The sequence below is a fragment of the Oncorhynchus clarkii genome, chromosome 14 (assembly GCF_045791955.1).
Source record: "Oncorhynchus clarkii lewisi isolate Uvic-CL-2024 chromosome 14, UVic_Ocla_1.0, whole genome shotgun sequence".
Taxonomy (NCBI): domain Eukaryota; kingdom Metazoa; phylum Chordata; class Actinopteri; order Salmoniformes; family Salmonidae; genus Oncorhynchus; species Oncorhynchus clarkii.
This window is the reverse complement of record NC_092160.1, coordinates 21,319,089-21,342,500: the sequence shown is the minus strand read 5'-3', so window position 1 is coordinate 21,342,500 and position 23,412 is coordinate 21,319,089. Positions and strand designations below refer to the sequence as shown.

Below are 23,412 nucleotides of genomic sequence, written 5' to 3'. Positions count from 1 at the left end.
CATGCCATTACTGACTCTGAGCCTATACCTTCCCATACTAACTCCCATGACTGACTCGGAGCCTATACCTAGCCAACACATCGTCTAAATAGGTGTGCGTTTATTTCGCCTCTAGATTATACCTTCCCATTCAACAGGCTAATTAATCTAGACTATATTTTCCCATTCAACAGGCTAATTAATCTAGACTATATTTTCCCATTCAACAGGCTAATTAATCTAGACTATATTTTCCCATTCAACAGGCTAATTAATCTAGACTATATTTTCCCATTCAACAGGCTAATCAATCTAGACTATATTTTCCCATTCAACAGGCGAATTAATCTAGACTATATTTTCCCATTCAACAGGCTAATTCATCTAGACTATAATTCATCTAGACTATACCTTCCCATTCAACAGGCTAATTCATCTAGACTATACCTTCCCGTTCAACAGGCTTATTCATCTAGACTATACCTTCCCGTTCAACAGGCTAATTCATCTAGACTATACCTTCCCGTTCAACAGGCTAATTCATCTAGACTATACCTTCCCGTTCAACAGGCTAATTCATCTAGACTATACCTTCCCGTTCAACAGGCTAATCAATCTAGACTATACCTTCCCATTCAACAGGCTAATCAATCTAGACTATACCTTCCCTTTCAACAGGCTAATTAATCTAGGCTATACCTTCCCATTCAACAGGCTAATCAATCTAGACTATACCTTCCCATTCAACAGGCTAATCAATCTAGACTATATTTTCCCATTCAACAGGCGAATCAATCTAGACTATATTTTCCCATTCAACAGGCGAATCAATCTAGACTATATTTTCCCATTCAACAGGCGAATCAATCTAGACTATAATTCATCTAGACTATACCTTCCCATTGAACAGGCTAATTCATCTAGACTATACCTTCCCATTCAACAGGCTAATTCATCTAGACTATACCTTCCCATTCAACAGGCTAATTCATCTAGACTATACCTTCCCATTCAACAGGCTAATTCATCTAGACTATACCTTCCCATTCAACAGGCTAATTCATCTAGACTATACCTTCCCATTCAACAGGCTAATTCATCTAGACTATACCTTCCCGTTCAACAGGCTAATCAATCTAGACTATACCTTCCCATTCAACAGGCTAATCAATCTAGACTATACCTTCCCATTCAACAGGCTAATCAATCTAGACTATACCTTCCCATTCAACAGGCTAATCTAGACTATACCTTCCCATTCAACAGGCTAATCAATCTAGACTATACCTTCCCATTCAACAGGCTAATCAATCTAGACTATACCTTCCCATTCAACAGGCTAATCAATCTAGACTATACCTTCCCAAGCAACAGGCTAATTCATCTAGACTATACCTTCCCATTCAACAGCCTAATTCATCTAGACTATACCTTCCCATTCAACAGGCTAATTCATCTAGACTATATTTTCCCATTCAACAGGATAATTAATCTAGACTATACCTTCCCATTCAGCAGGATAATTAATGCCTCCCCCCCCCCCCCCCCCCCCCAACCTGCACACAGACCTAGCTTGGGCAGGTCTACTAGGAGACTCATTGTCATTAATCATGCCAGTCGTGCCTGTCAGCGAAGCGGCCCATCTATCCTCTGAGTCTTGTGGGGATCGGACATCATTAGTGAATCAGCCAACACATACATTATATTTACCACTTACCTCTAACACACTCAACATTCCCACACACTAATACTGTACTCATGCACCCAGACTCTAACATATCTTTCTCCGTTCTCTATCCGTCTCTCATTGTCAGATAATTAAAATTGCGCATGTTCCATATGGTCATATAAACAGACGGACAGAGGTCAGAGTGGATAATTACTCATCACACGTGGTGTGTATCCCTTTCATTCAGACACTTTGTTAGAGCAGCACAAGACCCGGACCAACAGATCACTTACCTGATGGAATGTTGTTCTGTCCAGTCTCTGGGGAACAAGGGAAAAATGACCAGTGTGAACCAACAGTTGCTCAGGCTGTGTGCGTGTTAGATCTCATGACCCTGTAGAGGGGGTTTGGGAAGAGAGAGACGTGAGAGAGGAGGAGGGGAAATGAGTAAACGAGTACATCAACATCGGGGAATACATCTCTACTGTTGCCTCCCTAATTTTTTTCTTCCTGCGCTCATTTCTTTGCCCTTTGCCTAAACTTTGGTTTGCTAGTTGGAGCAGTCCGTTGCCCCCTGGACGGCTCCTCTTACGGTCCCTGCACCGTAGAAGGTGCAGAGACCAGTTCAGTATGACCTCACAGTCCAATCAATGCAAGCCAGACCGCCGCCAAACTCTATAAATGAGATCCACTGTGACTTACAGTACCTTTGTTAAACAACCAGGTTGTTTACCCCTCCTTGACATAGTATAAATATGCTGAATAATACAATAGGTTCTGTGGGTAGATTTACCAAGCCTCTCTCTTTGATATGCCGTCTTGTCTTCTATTTTCCCTTCCCTTTATTTTCTTATGTCTGGCTAATTTGCATATTGAATATTGTGCTTCATAGCTTCGCAAGGACCTTTCAGGACTTTATTGAGCCACTCGCGGCGGACCTTCACAAATTGATTGGCTGAAGGAGGAGACTGGCGGCGTACCATTGAAAGCTCCACGCCGGTTGAGCGTTGGGGCACATTATTAGGCTGAGTTAGCTGGATGAAAATCCATAACTTCTCCTCAACGATCCTGGTCCGCTGTGCCTTTTGAAACTCAGAAAGGCATCTTTCCTGCATATCATTGTGTCTGTCTGTCATGGATGATGACAGTGTTATTGCTAGATGTGGCGTCGTCTTCTGGGGTTTCGGTACCATATCTGCATGTTTGACACAACTCACACACACGGTCCTGTCTTTATATTAAGCAGTGCTCTCATGTTTCCTCTTGTCAGTTTGTGCTTCCAGTGCCTGTAGCTATACCATAAGGATCTGCAGTGGGAGGCTGCATTACTTTTTAAATGACTCTCTCTCTCCAGAGTCTCAGGCAGGTATGCTAGCTGGCTCTGGCTGGCATCTGTTCCTGTCTTTATTGAGGTGTCATTAAGATTCAGTGCAGATAAGAGTCCTGCAGAGCACTGGGAGGCTTAGAGGAGGATTCCTCTACTCTGCACTTACGCGCACAAACACACACAGAAAGAGGTACATGCAAGCAGACACACACACACACATGCACAAACACAGAAAGAGGCACACGCAAGCAGACACACACACACACACATGCACAAACACAGAAAGAGGCACATGCAAGCAGACAGACCCACTCTTCTAAACTCATTAATCATGCAATGCAGAGACGACTGACAGCAGTCCCTCTTGTCATACATTCATTTGCTCTTAATTGAAAGGGTTGATTCAAAAGCCCAGAAAAGGTTATCAGGAGAGACCGTAGGAGATTATTTTTAGACTAGACATATCAGCTCTATTTTATTTTGGGTGTCCATTTTAGAGTGTTGTGCCTATGTTTGTTTTCTGTGTGAGTATGCACTGGCAGGTATATGTGTGGTGTGTGTGTGTGTGCATGCATATCTCTGTGTGTGTGCATGCATATCTCTGTGTGTGTGCATGCATATCTCTGTGTGTGTGCATGCATATCTCTGTGTGTGTGCATGCATATCTCTGTGTGTGTTCGCGCATGCATATCTCTGTGTGTGTTCGCGCATGCATATCTCTGTGTGTGTTCGCGCATGCATATCTCTGTGTGTGTTCGCGCATGCATATCTCTGTGTGTGTTCGCGCATGCATATCTCTGTGTGTGTTCGCACAGGCATATCTCTGTGTGTTTGCACAGGCATATCTCTGTGTGTTCGCACATGCATATCTCTGTGTGTGTTCGCACATGCATATCTCTGTGTGTGTTCGCACATGCATATCTCTGTGTGTGTGCGCATGCTTATCTCTCTGTGTGTGTGCGCACGCGCATGCCTATCTCTCTCTGTGTGTGTGTGTACACGCTTTCGTATCTCTGTGTGTTTGTACGTTAATATCTGTGTGTGTGTGTGCGCGTGCATGCATATCTCTGTGTGTGTGTTTGCGTGCATGTGTGCTGGGATGTAACAATGTGCTCTCTATACTCAGAGAAGTTGGGATGGATATGGAAATCAGTAGAGCAAGGCCAAGGTCCTGATACCTCTCCACCGCAGTATCCTGGGCTTTCTAAGGTGATGGTCTCAAGGTCCTGACTCTCTCCACTACAGTATCCTGGTCTTTCTAAGGTGATGGTCTCACGGTCCTGACCCTCTCCTCCGCAGTATCCTGGGCTTTCTAAGGTGATGGTCTCAAGGTCCTGACCCTCTCCACCGCAGTATCCTGGGCTTTCTAAGGTGATGGTCTCAAGGTCCTGACACTTTCCACCGCAGTATCCTGGGCTTTCTAAGGTGGTGGTCTCAAGGTCCTGACCCTTTCCACCGCAGTATCCTGGGCTTTCTAAGGTGATGGTCTCACGGTCCTGACCCTCTCCACCGCAGTATCCTGGGCTTTCTAAGTTGATGGTCTCAAGGTCCTGACCCTCTCCACCGCAGTATCCTGGGCTTTCTAAGGTGACGGTCTCAAGGTCCTGACCCTTTCCACCGCAGTATCCTGGGCTTTTTAAGGTGATGGTCTCAAGGTCCTGACCCCCTCCACCGCAGTATCCTGGGCTTTCTAAGGTGATGGTCTCAAGGTCCTGACCCCCTCCACCGCAGTATCCTGGGCTTTCTAAGGTGATGGTCTCAAGGTCCTGACCCCCTCCACCGCAGTATCCTGGGCTTTCTAAGGTGATGGTCTCGAGCCAGTTGAGAAAAGTTCTGTAACACGGCCTCGGTCAGTTAGAGCTTTATTTACTTGGCCAGGGCTCATTTGAAAAAGATGTAAGGGAATAGGAAATCGGTCTGATGTGCATCTTAGGAAATTCTTTCTGTCTTTTCAAGTTTGGGAAAAAACAACAAATCACCCAAACAAAATGCTCCAGACCGAATAAGCTGTATCATTCCTCTCTGTACAACCTCGAAGCTTGAATCATTGCAGGGATTGAGAATGCCAATGGGAGTTGTTGTTTTCTGTTTTGGGAATGATGTCTTATTTTTCAGAGAACAGTTGCTACTTTAAAATGTTCCATGTCAAGAACTCAATCAAGACAAAAGTGGTAAAAACACACATTTCTTTGTATAATGATGTTAGAAACTTGTCTTAGTCAATTACACACTGTAGAACTCTATCTACCTAACACGTCCCCTCCCAGCCTCCCAATGTGTACGCATACATACTTACTTTAAGTCTTTGATGTTTAAATATTTGATTTAGATATTCATTTGCCAGGCTTAGAGTGCCGACGGAACCCTATCTCCAGGATTTGATTTGATTGATCAGTCAACAGCCTCTAGTTGGTTGTGGAACAGGTTGGTCCTGTCATCTCTCAGAGATGCATTTCAGGGTTGCTCTGAGGTTTTTTCAGATTCTCTGACACGAATAATGTTTTATTGATTTGTTCGTACAGTATATCTGGATCACCAACGTTTAGAGTCCGTCTTCAAATCTAATTTATCAGACTCTAAGTTTCCACTTGATATCCTCTTTCCAGAAAAACTGTCTTTTAAATGTTCTCCTTCTTCAGCAAGGGTAACATTGCAAAAGTCGAAACTTCAGAAAAATCTTTGCAAAACTGTTAGCAAAAGTTTTGAACTTCCCAACCATTTGGAAGGACTTTTTCTGATATGATCATGCCATCACTGATGCTACCGTTTAAACTCCGCTCCACCATTCTCACTGCGGCATTCAATATATTTTCGGAAGTCTTTCAGATACTATTAGAGGCATCATTGGTGATGCCTTACTGCGGGTCAGGTCTCTATGGACTGGTGTAAGACACTGATCTGCTGACACGGCCCCATCGTCTGCTGCAGCCCGTCTATATCTGGGCCTGAGCCAGCAGGAGAGCAAGGTGTGTGTGGTCAGGTGGGTCGAGGTGCTGCTTGATATGACAGTGAGGTAGCCTGATGGTGTATTCAATGAGTTGTTGTGTGTGTCTGGTGTTTGTCCCGTGTGGCTCAGTTGGTAGAGCATGGCGCTTGTAACGGCAGGGTTGTGGTTTCGATTCCCACTGGGGACCAGTACAAAAAAAATTACTTGAACCCCATTGGACATCTCTGGAGAGACCAGAAAATAGCTGTGCAGCGATGCTCTCCATCCAAACTGACAGAGCTTTAGAGGATCTGCAGAGAAGAGTGGGAGAAACTCCCCAAATACATGTGACAAGCTTGTAGCGTCATACCCAAGAAGACTCAAGGCTGTAATCGCTGCCAAGTTGCTTCAACAAAGTACTGAGTAAAGGGTCTGAATACCTATGGAAATGTGATATTTAAGTTTTTCTTTTTAGAAATGTGCTAAAACTTTGTCATTATGGGGTATTGTGTGTAGATTGAGGGGAAAAAACATTTAATCCATTTTAGAATAAGGCTGTACCGTAACAAAATGTGGAAAAGTCAAGGTGTCTGAATACTTTACGAATGCACTTTATATATAAATACATATATTTTTGCTACTGATCGACTAAAGAAATCTCAGTTGACCAACAGCCTATCGACCAAACAATCGACCAGTCGACAAAATGGGGTCAGCCCTAACATCACACACACACACACACACACACACACACACACACACACACACACACACACACACACACACACACACACAGCTCTTGTTGGTAGTCAGGGAGGGGTCTGGACAGAGCTATGCAAAGCCACTTTCTGACCACATATACAATATATTGTTTAAAATCAAGGTGTTTTGCTGCTGCAGGTGGTCAAATGCCATTTTAGCTCGTATGTAATGTTCAGATGTTGTGTCTAGTGCCAAGGGCATCTAAAATGACTACCGTATTTCAACATGAGTGTAACCTTGTCCCCAGGCTATGAGTGTATAGTGCATATAAGCCTGGTACATCAATGAGTCAACGTTGGTCTTAGTGGGAGTGACCGTATAGTTCTATGGGAGTGACCTTATGTAGTAAAGAATTTGTCATTTCATTTTAGCGAATCACACGAGTGCGAGACGTGGCTTTGTGCTTGTTGTGTGCTACCGTATGTCTTATGAAAAATAATGCCTCCCAGAAAATTTAGTTTATTATCTGGGAAAATATTTTATTTTATGTAAACAGTTAAAACCCATTTAATGGAACATTGTATCCTTTATCCCTGTAAATCCATGTTATGAATGAATAAACCAGTTTAAAATTAACAATATATAATAGGGGAGTCCCTTAGCCATGACTTAGCAGGCAGACAGGCATCCAGTTACTGTTAGATTGAACATTAGCATGAGCAAAACGAGTGACCTAACAAACTTTGAGCATCGTCGGTGCCATGCGCGCCGGTTCCAGTATCTCAGAAACTGCTGGCCTACGGGGCTTTTCACACATGACAGTGTCTAGAGTTTACCAAGAATGGTGCAACAAACAAAAAACATCCAGTAAGCGGCAGTCCTGTTTGCCTAAACAGCACATTGATGAGAGGTCGAAGGAGAATTGCAGAAATCGTGCAAGCTAACAGGCGGGCCACAAACAGGCAAATAATGGCACATTACAACACTGGTGGGCAGAACAGAATCTCAGAACGCACAACTTGTTGGTCCTTGTCACGGATGGATATTGCAGCAGACGACCACACTGGGTTCCACTCCTATCAGCTAAAAACAAGAAGAAGAGAGGCAAAGGCGGGTCCTAACCAGTGCTAGAAGGGTGTACCTAATAAACTGGTGTATATTAACATGCATTATCATTTCTCCCGACAGTAGAAGAACTGTTCTGGCATGCTGCATGAAAGAAAGTGCTTCACCCACACTGCGCAGAGTCTGCCAAAATATCGTCAAATGTCAAACGAGGTGCGCTCTGTTGTTCCAGAAGGCACTCTGTCCTGCTTTTCCAATGAAGAAGTTACAATTTTTAGTTTGTTGTGGCGAAAGAGCGCTGTTTGAACTAGAGCTGTTTGAAATAGGCTAGGAACTCCTTCCAGGGGGGACCTCTTTAATCCAAGGACAGGGCCTTGGCTTTGTTTGATTTGGGTTTGTTTGTCACATGCTTCGTAAACAACAGGTGTAGACTAACAGTAAAAATGCAGAGAGAGAAAATAGAGAAATAATCAATGCAGATAGCTATTTGGTTAACTATTTAGCAGTCTTATAGCTTAAGGGTAGAAGCTGTTCAGGGTCCTGGTGCATTGTTACCGCTTGCAGTGCGGTAGCAGAGAGAACAGTTTGACTTGGGTGGCTGGAGTCTTTGAACGTTTTAGGGCCTTCCTCTGACAACCCCTGGTATAGAGGTCCTGGATGACAGGGAGCTTTTCCCCAGTGATGTACTGGGCCGTACGCTGTACCCTCTGTAGGGCCTTACGGTCGGATGCCAAGCACTTGCCATACCAAGTGGTGATGCAGCCAGTCAAGATTTTTATTGTGATTGATATGCAGAAGATGAATGTGCAAGTAGAGATATTGGGGTGCAAAGGAGCAAGATAAATAAATACAGTATGGGGATGAGGTAGTTGGATGGACTATTTGCAGATGGGCTATGTAAACTGACAACTGGTGCTTAAAGCTAGTGAGGGAGATATGAGTCTCCAGCTTCAGTGATTTTTGCGGTTCGTTCCAGTCATTGGCAGCAGAGAACTTGAAGGAAAGGCGGCCAAATAAGGAATTGGCTTTGGGGGTGACCATTGAGATATACCTGCTGGAGAGCGTGCTACGAGTGGGTGCTGCTATGGTGACCAGTGAGCTGAGATAGGGCGGGGCTTTACCAAGCAGAGACTTGTATATGACCTGGAGCCAGTGGGTTTGGCGACGAGTATGAAGCGAGGGCCAGCCAACAAGATCACACAGGTCGCAGTGGTGGGTAGTATATGGGGCTTTGGTGACAAAATGGGTGGCACTGTGATAGACTGCACCCAATTTGTTGAGTAGAGTGTTGGAGGCTAATTTGTAAATGACATCGCGCAAGAGGATTGGTAGGATGGTCAGTTTTACAAGGGTATGTTTGGCAGCATGAGTAAAGGATGCTTTGTTGCGAAATAGGTAGCTGATTCTAAATTTAATTTTGGATTGGAGATGCTTAATGTGAGTCTGGAAGGAGAGTTTACAGTCTAACCGGACAGCTAGGTATTTGTAGTTGTCCACATATTCTAAGTCAGAACCGTCCAGATTAGTGAAGCTGATGGGCGGGCAGGTATGGGCAGCGATTGGTTGAAGAGCATGCATTTAGTTTTACTTGCATTTAAGAGCAGTTGGAGGCCTCGGAAGGAGAGTTGTATGGCATTGAAGCTTGTCTGGAGGTTAGTTATCATCATGTCCAAAGAAGGGCCAGAAGTATACAGAATGGTGTCATCTGCGTAGATGTGGATCAGGGAATCACAGGCAGCAAGAGCGACATCGTTCTTGTATACAGAGAAGAGTCGGCCCGAGAATTGAAACCTGTGGCACCCCCATAGAGACTGCCAGAGGTCCGGACACAAGGCCCTCCGATTTGACACACTGAACTCTATCTGAGAAGTAGTTGGTGAACCAGGCGAGGCAGCCATTTGAGAAACCATGGCTGTTTTGTCTGCTGTTAAGAATGTGGTGATAAGATGCGCTCAATGATGCAGCTGTAGAACCTTCTGAGGTCCTATAGCAAATATTTTCCGCCTCCAAAGGGGGAAGATACATGTCGTGCCCTCTTCACGACAGTGTTGGTGTGTGTGGACCATGATTGATCCTTAGTGATGAGGACACAGTGGACCTGGAAGCTCTCAACCCCCTCCACTACAGCCCTGTCAATGTGAATGGGGGTGTGATCGGCCCTCTGTTTCCTGTCGTCCCAGATCAGCTCCTTTGTCTTGCTGACGTTGACGCAGAGGTTGTTGTCCTGGCACAACACTGCCAGGTCTCTGACCATCTCCCTGTCTCATCGTCATCTGTGATCAGGCCTACCACCGTTGTGTCGTCTGCAAATTGAATTATGTTTTTGGGGTTGTGCTCGCTCACGCAGTCGTGGGTGAACAGGGAGCAGAGGATGGGACTATTAAGTACCCCTGAAGGGCCCCTGTGTTTAGGGTCAGGGTGGCAGATGTGTTGTTGCCTACACTCACCACTTGGGGGTGGCCCGTCAGGACGTCCAGGAGCAGTTGCAGTCCCAGAGTCCTTAGCTTAGTGGTGAGCTTGTAGGGTGCTATGGTGTTGAACGCTGAACTGTAGTCTATGAACAGCATTCTCACGTAGGTGTTCCTTTTGTCCAGGTGGGGGATGGCTGTGGGGAGTGCGTCATTTTGGGATCTGTTGTGGCGGTATGCGACTTACTGGCTCCGGTGTGTCTGGGATGATGGTGTTGATGTGAGCCAGACTTTCAAAGCATTTCATGGCTACAGATTAATTTAGACAGGTTACCTTGGTGTTCTTGGGCACAGGGACTATGGTGGTTTGGATAATGTGGATTTAAAGACTGCTGTGGCTAGATATACTGTTGTCTATACTGCAAAGGTATGAAGGAGTAACAGAGAATAGGAGAGGAAGAAAAACAAAGCCTCAGTGTGAAAAATAAAATATACAGTAACTCAAGTGATTACCATCATCACTTCCTCCATCCCTCCTTCCCTCTCCCTCTCCTCCTCTCCCGGGCTTGAAATGAAACACACCATCCACTGGGACACAACTCTTTTAGAAGTGTGGCAAGGAGGAGATGGAGAAATAGCATGGCCATGGGGTCCTGGTGAGAAATTGCTCACTGAGCAGTGGAGAGCAGCCTCCCCGGACAGATGAAATGTCCTTATCTTCAGGCAGCAGGGGCTGCCACTGCTGTCCTTTAGGCAGGGCTGCTGTGCTAGAGAAATTCATTGTCCAGGCAGCTAGCATCTCAACTGATCCACACTGACCTTTGTGTCCTCCTAGGGTAGCAACCGCTATACAACAAACATTCTATTACTCAAGATGTTTGTTTACATAAGGGTGTGTGCGTATGGGCTGTGTGTACATGCATGAACCCGTGCGTGCACATGTTTCTGTAGTCCGTCCACCCCCAACCCCCCCACCTTCTGCATGCCTGTCACTCAACCCCTAATGAGGATGAAATTAAGGAAGAAAATAATTCCACTTGGCTTTGATACTGCTTGATGTGCACTAATTGCGGCAGATTGTATCTGTATTATTTTCCGTAAGATCAGTGGGGCGCTCTGGTAACTTTCATTAATCACATACACAAAGATGAGGTAATTAGATGTTTCATTATTCCCCCACTTTTTCTGGCATTTATTTAGTGAGACAGAATGTTAATATGATTCAATTCATTATTACACAACTACTGCCGAATGTAGCTATTATGCTTTCAGCTCACATTGTGGCTTTACTCTGGCTTCGCTCTGTTCACATTGTGGCTTCGCTCTGTTCACATTGTGGCTTCGCTCTGTTCACATTGTGGCTTCGCTCTGTTGACATTGTGGCTTCGCTCTGTTGACATTGTGGCTTCGCTCTGTTGATATTGTGGCTTCTCTCGTACATTGTGGCTTCGCTCTGTTGACATTGTGGCTTCGCTCTGTTGACATTGTGGCTTCGCTCTGTTGACATTGTGGCTTCGCTCTGTTGACATTGTGGCTTCGCTCTGTTGACATTGTGGCTTCGCTCTGTTGACATTGTGGCTTCGCTCTGTTGACATTGTGGCTTCGCTCTGTTCACATTGTGGCTTCGCTCTGTTGACATTGTAGCTTCGCTCTGTTGACATTGTGGCTTCACTCTGTTGACATTGTGGCTTCTCTCTGACATTGTGGCTTCGCTCTGTTCACATTGTAGCTTCGTTCTGTTCACATTGTGGCTTCGCTCTGTTCACATTGTGGCTTCGCTCTGTTGACATTGTGGCTTCGCTTTGTTCACATTGTAGCTTCGCTCTGTTGACATTGTGGCTTCGCTCTTTTGACATTATGGGTTGGCTTTGTTCACATTGTGGCTTCGCTCTGTTGACATTGTGGCTTCTCTCTGTTGACATTGTGGCTTCTCTCTGTTGACATTGTGGCTTCTCTCTGTTGACATTGTGGCTTCGTTCTGTTGACATCGTGGCTTCGTTCTGTTGACATTGTGGCTTCACTCTGTTCACATTGTAGCTTCGCTCTGTTCATTGTAGCTTTGCTCTGTTGACATTGTGGCTTCTCTCTGTTGACATTATGGCTTCTCTCTGACATTGTGGCTTCGCTCTGTTCATATTGTGTCTAAGGTTCCTCCTTTGAGTCATAAAGTTAAGTTTACGTAATGATCTTAGCTGTTGAAAAGTGTCGGTCTCTCTCTTTCACACACATGGAGAACAACAAGATATTTAATCACCTCTTGCCTGATAATTATTTAGTTGTCACAAATTTGGGTGTTAAAATGCATACAGTCACCCACATAAATACAAAAAAGTCCTAATATCAGTGGCAGGTTATCTGACTAGACTGATTGAGATGTCACTTTAACAATTTAACAGGATCATTCTGGCACTGTGTGACCTCACACTGAGATTAATAACTCTGAGAGGAATAACAAAGGGAGGAATAACAAAGGGAGGAATAACAAAGGGAGGAATAACAAAGGGAGGAATAACAAAGGGAGGAATAACAAAGGGAGGAATAACAAAGGGAGGAATAACAAAGGGAGGAATAACAAAGGGAGGAATAACAAAGGGAGGAATAACAAAGGGAGGAATAACAAAGGGGGGAATAACACCGAGGGGAATAACACCGAGGGGAATAACACCGAGGGGAATAACACCGAGGGGAATAACACCGAGGGGAATAACATGGTGTTGCACTACTATCATCTACTCCCATCGGCTCCTAATTATGCCCTTCCTGTACACATCAGAGACGGACAAGAGGCAGAGATGAAGATAGAGGCAGGAAGAGAGACAAAGCGAGTGGCAGGCAGAGAGCGAGAGAGAGAGTGGCAGAGAGGGAGAAAGGCAGGGCAAGATGGGCAGGGAGTGTGAGGGGCAAAGAGAGAGAGAAAGGCAGGGAGTGTGAGTGGCAGGCGGGAGAGGCAGGGAGAGAGGCAGGCAGTGAAAGAGCCAAGGACAGAGGCAGAGAAAAAGAGGCATCTCCCGATGCACTGTTCCAGACACTAGGCCCTCCCCACTGCTTCTCAGTGAGTTGACAAAGAGCTTGAATAATGTATCTATCACTCTTGTTGAGTGGGGGACCGGGCGGCAGTGGAGGCTGCCAGCTTGTTATTGTCTCATTATAGGTGAAGATGACATGTGGAGGTGCAACCTGCCTTGGCATGCACTCCCTCTCCTTTTGCCCCGGTTTCAGGCACCTCGCGCTGGTTGAGGAGAACCAGAGGGATGAATAGCAATACTGTAGAGTAATAAAGTGAGGTAGAGATGGAAAGATAGATGAAGAGAGAGGGGGGGGGGGAGAAAAACACCAGCCATGTTCCCTCTATCCCCCAAATGAAATTGACAGGCTCGCTGAGGTAATTGCTCCCCAGTACTATTTTCTTTGGCAGGAAATACTGTTATCGACGAATACGGGATTCAATAAGGGCAGGAGATGAGGCTGTTTCAGCTGTGGTCAAAAGGCCTTGTATCTGTCCTCTAGCCATCGGATTTGTCATGCTCCTCCGCCTCTCCATCTCTCTCTCTCTCTCTCTCCATCTCTTGCTCTGTCTCCTTTTCTGTCTCTCCCTTTCTATTTCTCTTCTTCCCCATCTCTCCTTCTCCCTCTCAATCCTTCCCTCCCTCCCTCTCTGGGGTCTCTTTTGTCCATTTGCCTATGTTTCCTGGGCCTGAAGGGGAAACTCAATTATCCAGTAGCCTGGTTGGTATCGCTGGCTGCCCTCATGATTGGTGCGGTGTGGTGGTGGTAATGTTGATATCATCCCAATGGATTGATTTGGGCCAGGGTCATTAAGCAACCTATTATGGCCTGTGTCTTTGGTTTCCAAGAGGTAAAGGTCAACGGATAGGGAAACCAGAGCCGTAGACTTTCTGTACAGAGCGGTCAGCCTGATGGGAATTGCTGTGAGGAAGAAGAAAAAAAAAATCTAGAAAATACACTGTGTACAAAACATTAGGAACACCATCCTAATATTGCGTGACACCCCCTTTTACCCTCAGAACAGCCTCGATTTGTCGGGGCATGGACTACAAGGTGTCAAAAGCATACCACAGGGATGCTGGCTGATGTTGACTCCAATACTTCCCAGTTGTGTCAAGTTTGCTGGATGTCCTTTGGGTAGTGGACCATCCATGATATACACAGGAAACTGTTGTGTGAAAAACCCAGCATCGTTGCAGTTCTTGACACACTCAAACAGGTTCACCTGGCACTTACTCCCATACCATGTCTCAATTGTCTCAAGGCTAATAATGAATTAGCCTGTCTCCTCCCCTTCATCTACACTGATTGAAGTGGATTTAACAGGTGACATCAATAAGGGATTATAGCTTTCACCTGGTCAGTCCATGTCATGTAAAGAACAGGTGTTCCTTATGTTTATACACTCAGTGAATATGTGCATTTTCCCCTCTTACACACGTCATTATTCTCGACTGGAACACACACGTCATTATTCTCGACTGGAATACACGCGTTATTATTCTCAACTGGCATACACGCGTCATTATTCTCGACTGGAATGCACGCGTCATTATTCTCGACTGGAATACACGCGTCATTATTCTCGACTGGAATACACGCGCCATTATTCTCGACTGGAATACACGCGTTATTATTCTCAACTGGCATACACGCGTCATTATTCTCGACTGGAATACACGCGTCATTATTCTCGACTGGAATACACGCGTCATTATTCTCGACTGGAATACACGCGTCATTATTCTCGACTGGAATACACGCGTCATTATTCTCGACTGGAATACACGCGTCATTATTCTCGACTGGAATACGCGCGTCATTATTCTCGACTGGAACACGCGCGTCATTATTCTCGACTGGAACACGCGCGTCATTATTCTCGACTGGAACACGCGCGTCATTATTCTCGACTGGAACACGCGCGTCATTATTCTCCACTGGAATACGCGCGTCATTATTCTCGACTGGCATACGCGCGTCATTATTCTCGACTGGAATACGCGCGTCATTATTCTCGACTGGAACACGCGCGTCATTATTCTCGACTGGAACACGCGCGTCATTATTCTCGACTGGAACACGCGCGTCATTATTCTCGACTGGAACACGCGCGTCATTATTCTCGACTGGAACACGCGCGTCATTATTCTCGACTGGAACACGCGCGTCATTATTCTCGACTGGAACACGCGCGTCATTATTCTCGACTGGAACACGCGCGTCATTATTCTCGACTGGAACACGCGCGTCATTATTCTCGACTGGAACACGCGCGTCATTATTCTCGACTGGAACACGCGCGTCATTATTCTCGACTGGAACACGCGCGTCATTATTCTCGACTGGAACACGCGCGTCATTATTCTCGACTGGAACACGCGCGTCATTATTCTCGACTGGAACACACTTCGTTGTTTATTCCGATCCCCATTAGCTTTCATAGAATCAAAATCTATTCTTCCTGGAGTCCACACAAAACATTAAATATGACAAGTAAGTAACAAAACACTGATACTAGGGCTGACCCCAATTAGTCAACTGGTCAATTGTTTGGTCGATATATATATGCTACTCCACAAAAATAAATATTGGGCAACAAAAAACCTTATATATATATATATATACACACACACACACTACCGTTCAAAAAGTTTGGGGTCACTTAGAAATGTCATTGTTTTTGAAAGAAAAGCTAATTTTTGTCCATTAAAATAACATAAAATTGATCAGAAATAGTGTAGACATTGTTAATGTTGTAAATGACTATTGTAGCTGGAAACGGCTGATTTAAAAAAAAATATATATATATATCTACATAGGCGTACAGAGGCCCATTATCAGCAATCATCACTCCTGTGTTACAATGGCACGTTGTGTTAACTATTCCAAGTTTATCATTTTAAAAGGCTAACTGATCATTAGAAAACCCTTTTGCAATTATGTTAGCACAGCTGAAAACTGTTGTACTGATTAAAGAAGCAATAAAACTGGCCTTTTTTATACTAGTTGAGTGTCTGGAGCATCAGCATTTGTGGGTTCGATTACAGTCTGAAAATGGCCAGAAACAAAGTACTTTCTTCTGAAACTCATCAGTCTATTATTGTTCTGAGAAATGAAGGCTATTCCATGCGAGAAATTGCCAAGAAACTGAATATCTCGTACAACGCTGTGTTCTACTCCCTTCACAGAACAGCGCAAACTGTCTCTAACCAGAATAGAAAGAGGAGTGGGAGGCCACGGTGCACAACTGAACAAGAGGACAAGTACATTAGTGTGTCTAGTTTGAGGAACAAACCCCTCTCAAGTCCTTAACTTACAGCTTCATTAAATAGTACCCGCAAAAACACCAGTCTCAACGTCAACAGTGAAGAGGCGACTCCGGCATGCCGGCCTTCTAGGTGCTCATTTGGGGATCTGATAGTATTTCTAATTGGCTTAACGCACCACCACTAATGAGCTGTGAAGCTTCTCAAAGTAATGTTTTCTTCACCTCAGACAGGAAGCAAACAAAGTCTGTTTTAAAATCCATTGAGAATGACAATAGTTTCTGAATGAATTAGAAAAATATTTCCATCTCTCTCCCTGTCGATAACCACTCAGCGTGAAAAGGAAAAATGTCATGCTCTGATCCAGTGGAAACATCATAAAATAGGTCTACCTGATGAGCTCTTATCCCTTGTGAAAAATAGCCTACAGCTGTGTCTGTCCCGAGCTCACTTGAGCAGGAAACTCTGAGGGACCAGAATATTTTATACAATGTTGCTAGAGCAAGCTTCGGGCTAGACCCAAGTTGATAGTTGATACAATGTTTCAAGTTTGTTGCAGACAAGCCACACACAGCCAATGTGATATTTATTTTTGTCAGGATATTTTCTACCTGCATGCTACAATGTTTGTATTTGTTGGCTTTATGTAGATTATTTTAAATACAGTAGTTGGCAATAGAAGTTTAGGTTTTTAGATACGAAAACATTATTATAAATTAAATGAAAACCATAACTGGCACGCATGTCGGTAGATATTGTAAGATATATTTGCATTCCACATGAAAGGTTGCCGTCTCCTCTTGTAACCTATTACCGGCAACTTCAGGAGAGTAATGGCAGAATCTGCGAAATCCAGCAGGAGTAGGAGGAGGAGGATGGTCAGGTAGGGTTAAGGTTTTTGTCTTCTTGATCTCTGGCTCCCTCTTGAGTCTTGTCTTATTTCACCAATTAGCATCAGACAAGCGTGAAGTTGATTTTATTAAAAAACACAGGGTGTATCTATATATGGAAAAATACACCAATCAATTGGTCAAAAGAACAGATGACTTTCGGTCGACCAACATTTTTTTGGGCGGGGATAGACGAGGACAATGCCACATATGTTAAATACAATGATATATAAACAATACAAAATTATTATAATAACACAAACAATTGAACCCCAAAAATGTTTGTTAGTGTGTCTCTGTGTGCGTGCGTGCGTTTGTCCCCTCACAGTCCCTGCGGTTCCATGAGATGTTGTTAAATCCATTTTATAAAGATCATTTTGCTGTTTGCTTGAGTAATTGAAGATGGAAGGGACTTCCATGCGATCATGGCTCACTATAATACTGTGTTCCCATGAATTTCTTTTGAACCTGTCTTGTGGGGTATGAATTGGTGTCTGAGCTGAATGTTATCTGGAATTTTCATCACTCAATTTTCATTTCTCATAAACACCGGAGAAGCAGTTACTCTCTGGTCAACCCTCAACCAGGAAAGACTGGCTTGTATGTTGTTGATGTTAGTTATGTATGTGCAGTTAAGGGCAAGGCATGATGCTCTGTTTTAAACCAGCTGCAGCTTTGCTAGGTCTTTCTTTGCTGCACTTGGTCATATTACCTGACAGTGATGAAGATCGGACAAGACCAGAGCCTCTGAACAATTAGTACAGTTGATTTTTATAACAGACAACCCCCCCCCCCCCCCATCTTCACAGCAACTGTGTTAATATGATATGACCATGATAATTGACCATCCAATGTTATACCTAGGAGTTTAGCATCCTCAACTTGCTCAATGGTCACACACTTTATGCACAACTCCAGTTGAGGTTTAGGTCTTAAAGAATGTTTTGAACCAAATACAATGCTTTTAGTATTAGATACAGTGCCTTGCGAAAGTATTCGGCCCCCTTGAACTTTGCGACCTTTTGCCACATTTCAGGCTTCAAACATAAAGATATAAAACTGTATTTGTTTGTGAAGAATCAACAACAAGTGGGACACAATCATGAAGTGGAACGACATTTATTGGATATTTCAAACTTTATTAACAAATCAAAAACTGAAAAATTGGGCGTGCAAAATTATTCAGCCCCTTTACTTTCAGTGCAGCAAACTCTCTCCAGAAGTTCAGTGAGGATCTCTGAATGATCCAATGTTGACCTAAATGACTAATGATGATAAATACAATCCACCTGTGTGTAATCAAGTCTCCGTATAAATGCACCTGCACTGTGATAGTCTCAGAGGTCCGTTAAAAGCGCAGAGAGCATCATGAAGAACAAGGAACACACCAGGCAGGTCCGAGATACTGTTGTGAAGAAGTGTAAAGCCGGATTTGGATACAAAAAGATTTCCCAAGCTTTAAACATCCCAAGGAGCACTGTCTAAGCGATAATATTGAAATGGAAGGAGTATCAGACCACTGCAAATCTACCAAGACCTGGCCGTCCCTCTAAACTTTCAGCTCATACAAGGAGAAGACTGATCAGAGATGCAACCAAGAGGCCCATGATCACTCTGGATGAACTGCAGAGATCTACAGCTGAGGTGGGAGACTCTGTCCATAGGACAACAATCAGTTGTATATTGCACAAATCTGGCCTTTATGGAAGAGTGGCAAGAAGAAAGCCATTTCTTAAAGATATCCATAAAAAGTGTCGTTTAAAGTTTGCCACAAGCCACCTGGGAGACACACCAAACATGTGGAAGAATGTGCTCTGGTCAGATGAAACCAAAATTGAACTTTTTGGCAACAATGCAAAACGTTATGTTTGGCGTAAAAGCAACACAGCTCATCACCCTGAACACACCATCCCCACTGTCAAACATGGTGGTGGCAGCATCATGGTTTGGGCCTGCTTTTCTTCAGCAGGGACAGGGAAGATGGTTCAAATTGATGGGAAGATGGATGGAGCCAAATACAGGACCATTCTGGAAGAAAACCTGATGGAGTCTGCAAAAAACCTGAGACTGGGATGGAGATTTGTCTTCCAACAAGACAATGATCCAAAACATAAAGCAAAATCTACAATGGAATGGTTAAAAAATAAACATATCCAGGTGTCAGAATGGCCAAGTCAAAGTCCAGACCTGAATCCAATCGAGAATCTGTGGAAAGAATTGAAAACTGCTGTTCACAAATGCTCTCCATCCAACCTCACTGAGCTCGAGCTGTTTTGCAAGGAGGAATGGGAAAAAATTTCAGTCTCTCGATGTGCAAAACTGATAGAGACATACCCCAAGCGACTTACAGCTGTAATCGCAGCAAAAGGTGGCGCTACAAAGTATTAACTTAAGGGGGCTGAATAATTTTGCACGCCCAATTTTCCAGTTTTTGATTTGTTAAAAAAGTTTGAAATATCCAATAAATGTCGTTCCACTTCATGATTGTGTCCCACTTGTTGTTGATTCTTCACAAAAAAATACAGTTTTATATCTTTATGTTAGAAGCCTGAAATGTGCCAAAGGTCGCAAAGTTCAAGGGGGCCGAATACTTTCGCAAGGCACTGTATATTTAAGACTAGTTTTTTTGCTACTGACTAACTTCTTATTTAGAATTTCAGTGCACTCACTGGCTATGGATGGTGACATAGTGTGGAATCATCCACATACATAGTCATTCCAGCTTCTTGCAAGACCAGTGGCAAATCATTTGTAAAAATAGAGAAGAGTAACGGCCTAAGGCTACTGTACATACAGTGAGCTCCAAAAGTATTCGGACAGTAACCATTTTTGTTGTTGTTTTGGCTATGTATTCCAGGACTTTGGATTTGAAATTATATAATTAATGACTGTGAGGTTAACGTGTGAACTGTCAGCTTTAATTTGAGGGTATCTGTATCCATATTCGGTGAACTGTTCAAAAATTACAACACTTTTTGTTTATGGTCCCCCCATTTTAGGGGACCAACATTATTGGGACGAATTTACTTATGTGTATAAAGTAGTCAAATGTTTAGTATTTGGTCCCATATTCATAGCACGCAATGATTACAGTGCATCAAGCTTGTGACTCTATGGATGTATTTGCTGTTTGTTTTGGTCTTGTTTCAGATTATTTTGCATAGAAATTAATGGTAAATAATGTTTTGTGTCATTTTAGAGTTTCTTTTTTATTGTAAATAAGAATAGAACATGTGTCTAAACACTTCTACATTAATGACTATCCATGATTATGGATAGTCCTGAATGAATCTTGAATAATGATGAGAGACAAAGTTAGACGCACAAATATCATACCTCCCCAATAATGCTAACCTTCCCTGTTATTGTAGTGGTGAGAGGTTAGCATGTCTTGGGGGTATTTATGTGTCTGTAACTTGTGTGAAACATACAAACACTTTGGGTTTGCTTCGAGCAGAGGTCCAGGTGTATTGGAGAAAGGGAGAGGTTACAGGTAAAGAAATACAGTTGTAAACTGAGCGTTGACTACAGATGTGAAGATTTATTCAGTTCTAAATGGGAACTTGCTATCAATTAAAAAAAGATCTAGAAAGACCTTAGCATGGGAGAGATAGAGGGCCAAGAGTCATGGGAAGAGGTCCCAGAAAGAGGGAGCACTTTGGGGTTATTCCAATCCAGAGTAATGAGTAGGCTGATTACCTTTCCAAGTGGCCTGATAACGTCTATTAGTCAGTCAGGTAAGCGCACAGCCAGTCATGTCAGTGCCCTCCACATTTCCAGAACAGCAAGAGGACAAAGATGAATAGAGTGCAGAGATCAATAAGAATTAAAGCAAGCGGAGAGGTGGTGTGAGAGGAAATAAAGAGAGAGCGAGCAGAATTGGTAAAAAAGAGAAAGAAGTAGAAGACATGGAATTAGATTTTACAGGATGAATAATGTACATGTAAGTGCAGATAATTTGAGCTTGCGTAAAATCTTTCCTTTTATTTAAGCAGCTCTGCTAACTTCCCAGCGAGGGTGGTAGTGTTTAAGTCAGGTGGAATGTCTGTGGAGGAAGTCATGTTGTAAGTGATGCAACAAAACAATTCTAACATCTAATCACACTATTGGACAATTTTGGATGATGATAGATTGCATATTGCGATCTGGAGGATAATATGATTGATAACGTACTGTACATGGATTCATAGAAGCAGGGTTTCTTTAACCTTTAAATGATTCATAGCTATGCTACTTTTTGTTTAATTTTGTTTTATATATACACTGAGTGTACAAAACATTCGGACCATCTTCCGAATACTGAGTTTTGCCCTCAGAACCGTCTCAATTAATCTGGGCATGGACTCTACAAGGTGTTGAAAGCATTCCACTCCATAGAGATGCTGGCCCCTGTTGACTCCAATGCTTCCCACTGTTGAATCAAGTTGGCTGGATATGCCTTTGGGTGGTGGACCATTCTTGGTACACACAGGAAACTGTTAAGCATGAAAAACGCAGCAGCGTTGCAGTTCTTTACACACACACACCGGTTCGCCTGGCACCTATTACCATACACCGTTCAAAGGCACTTAACTTTTGTCTTGCCCATTCACCCTCTGAATGGCTCACAACCACAATCCATGTCTCAGTTGTGTCAAGTATTGAAAATCCTTATTTAACCTGTCTCCTCCCCTTCATCTACACTGATTGAAGAAGATTTAACAAGCGATATCAATAAGGGATCATAGCGTTCACCTGACTATATATAGATAGAGACTATATATATATATATATATATATATATATATATATATATATATATATATATATATATATAGTGTGTGTGTGTTGTGCAATACTGACCAAACGTATCCTTTCACTATAACAAGAATCACCCCATGAGCTTAGATGTTTTTTCTCCACAATGTCATTAGCTCGCTGATGTCCTTCCTTCCTCTCACATAGACCAGACAGATTCTTTCTCTTTGATTCTGCCATGCGGGAGACGGCTACCAGACCTCTCTTCCCTCCAGATGAAAGAAGCCGCTTATTATCCCCAAACTGCCTATTAGCGCAACATGCTTGGTGTGGACCGGCTAAGTTCAGAGATGAACAGATTCAAGATCATTCAACTGCAATCGAGACATTTCTGATACGGTTTCTTCACCCTGTTTCCACCTCCTCCACCTCCATTAATTCAGTTCTACCTGTAACTGGGTTAGGTTGATATGCCACCTTTTGGGCTCCCGAGTGACGCAGCGATCTAAGGCACTGCATCTCAGTGCAAGAGGCATCACTATAGTACCTGGTTCGAATCCAGGCTCTATCACGTCTGGCTGTGATTGGGAGTGCCACAGGGTGGCGCACAATTGTCCCAGCGTCATCGGGTTTTGGCCGGAGTAGGCTGTCATTGTACATAAGAATTTGTTCTTAACTGACTTGCCTAGTTAAATAAAGGTTAAATACAAAATAAATAAAAATAACATATTCCTTGTTTTTGTCCCAACTTTGGCTGGCAGGTTGTTTTTCTCAGGTTGTGACGAATAAAACAATGTCTTTCTGAAAGAATTCTGTCTACAATGCCACCCTCTGTCAGGTAATCTGACAAGGTGATTTACAAGATTGGAATTCAATGTATTTTTGTTTGTTTCATTGTAGAATTTTTCACATGACAAATGTCAGGGAGTACAAGAACAGAGAATGGATTGACAGAAGTCACTATTTATTTGTCTTGGCTCTTTGTCCTAGATTTAGATACTGGTGTGAGTGTATACCGTGCTATTCAGTCATCTTGGGTTTAGATACTGGTGGGAGTGTATACCGTGCTATTCAGTCATCTTGGGTTTAGATACTGGTGGGAGTGAATACTGTGCTATTCAGTCATCTTGGGTTTAGATACTGGTGGGAGTGTATACCGTGCTATTCAGTCATCTTGGGTTTAGATACTGGTGGGAGTGAATACTGTGCTATTCAGTTGTCTTGGGTTTAGATACTGGTGGGAGTGAATACTGTGCTATTCAGTCATCTTGGGTTTAGATACTGGTGGGAGTGTATACCGTGCTATTCAGTCATCTTGGGTTTAGATACAGGTGGGAGTGAATACTGTGCTATTCAGTTGTCTTGGGTTTAGATACTGGTGGGAGTGAATACTGTGCTATTCAGTCATCTTGGGTTTAGATACTGGTGGGAGTG

At 43.5% G+C, this 23,412-nt stretch overlaps 1 protein-coding gene and 1 non-coding gene across 2 annotated transcripts in view; both read left to right on the top strand.

Annotated features, from left to right (window-relative positions):
* LOC139366406 (diaphanous-related formin 2) overlaps positions 1 to 23,412 on the top strand; it is a 691,096-nt gene that overhangs the window by 142,471 nt on the left and 525,213 nt on the right. The gene's annotated exons all lie outside the window — the stretch shown is intronic.
* trnat-ugu (transfer RNA threonine (anticodon UGU)) lies at positions 6,036 to 6,109 on the top strand. Its single transcript has one exon. It is a non-coding gene; the product is annotated as a tRNA-Thr (tRNA).